The sequence below is a fragment of the Callospermophilus lateralis genome, unplaced genomic scaffold (genome assembly GCF_048772815.1).
Source record: "Callospermophilus lateralis isolate mCalLat2 unplaced genomic scaffold, mCalLat2.hap1 Scaffold_181, whole genome shotgun sequence".
In the NCBI taxonomy this organism is placed as follows: domain Eukaryota; kingdom Metazoa; phylum Chordata; class Mammalia; order Rodentia; family Sciuridae; genus Callospermophilus; species Callospermophilus lateralis.
In genome coordinates this window covers 530,968-532,979 of record NW_027512846.1, presented here as the reverse complement: position 1 = coordinate 532,979, position 2,012 = coordinate 530,968, and positions in this window count along the sequence as shown.

Genomic DNA, 2,012 nt, shown 5'->3' with positions numbered 1-2,012 from the left:
TATGTACTTTATCATCTATGTGATTTAATAGATTTAAAACTTTTCTTTTCATAATGGCTACATAAGTTGTGGATTCAAATTATTTTCATGATATTAAAATTTCTAGCAATATGTGTAGAAAGCTCTTTGACAGTATTTAAGGCCTGTCTTTGAATCCCCAATGTAGCTATCCACCTTGCATATATTCTATTATCATGACCCGAAAAACTATCTTAAGTGACCAAAGTCCAGCTATTGAATATCAGTAGAAATATATTATTATTGTTTTCTCCTTAGTCATCTGGAATAAAGGTGTAATTAAAGTCACAGTTCAGATAGACTCAAAGTCATTCCATTGTAAGGTTTTTAAATTAAAGGACAAGAATTTGACCCAAGCCTACAAGACAAACTTTCATAAGAGTCCCAATATTCATCTGCTTGAAGTAAGCGATGCGTTTCTCCAGTAAAGAAACCATGCATAAAATTGATACAAAAAAAAATTGATGTTAATCTGATGCAATATTTTTTTTATACAAGGCATGTTGGATTTTAAGTCAAGTACCTGAAATAGTAGGTATGTATTTTAGCTTTTTTCCAGCCACATATTAAAAAATACCAGTCATCAGGGCTAAGATTGTGGTTCAGTGGTAGAATGCTTGCCTAGCACATGTGATGAACTGTGTTCAATCCTCAACACCACATAAAAATAAAATAATAAAATAAAGTGTAAACAAGTTTTGAAAATAAATAACAGTCATGAGAAATCCATGTAAATAAGTCTAAATCATTCCATGACTCTTTAGACCTTGCAGATCTAAAAGACATGACAGTAAGGGAAACCAAAACAGTGAAACATTCATGAACATAGGATACCATTTAAAAATCTGAGGTAATGTAGATATTTGGCTAAAACATCAAAGAATTTACTTCTATTTATTTTTATTTTTACCTGGAATCTACTCTTTGTACTTGGATATGAGACCCATTATTATAACTCGGCATGTGTACATAGTGTGTAATTATCAGATCAGGGTAAATTTCATCTCATTAAAATTATTATTCTGTGTTTGAAACTTTCTAAGTTCTGGCTATTTAGATTTATTTAAGTAGTTATTATACAATGTAATCACCTTATTGTGCTCTAAAACCTAAGAGTTACTTTCTGGAATTAATTGTTTTTTGCACTCCCTACACACAATCAGTCAGTTTCTCATTCTTATCATAAATCCGGGAAGTGTTTCTGTTCTCAGTTTCTGTGTGATTAACTTTTCAGCTTCAACACATAAATGCCACATGCAGTATTTGTGGGAAAATAAATGCCACATCTAGGAAAAATAAAATATTATTCTCAATTAGTAATTAGGGAAATTGGCATAAAACTCTGCATTCACTCATTCAGTGTTTAGAACTTGTCTACAATAATAAATATGGAAAAAAGAATAAAATATATAAATCAAATGTCCATATGTGTTTAACATTTTATGGGTCATATTTGGTCACTGGGAACAAGTGTTGTGACATCTATTTTTATAAAAATGACATATTCTAATTCTTATAACTTTATTTATAATAAGTGAATATATTATAAGTATGTTTTTATATTGTAAGTTTCAATAGATCAATATTACAATGGAATAAATAACTTTAAAAATTGTATAAGAGTTGGCTCAGTGGTGCAGGCCTGACATCCCAGTGGAAAAAATATTTTAAGAAAAAAATATTTTAAAATATGGGGATGTATCACAGTGTTTAACCACCAAATGCACTCACCCTCTACCCCTTCTCCATCTGAGATGCCCATCACAACCCATGAAAGAACAGTATCTCAGTCTGCCACCTATCCAGCAGTTCTCCTTTCACAGGCCATCCAAACCCATTCCTCACTTGATGCCCATCTTTTTATGCCACCCTGTGAGTATGCATTGGGCCTGCACTAAGCCCCACCAGCACAACTGGTTGCTAAGGTCCAGGTGGCAGGTATCCCTCATTCATTCCACTGGGACCTTATTTTTTTTTAAATGGGTTGCTAATAA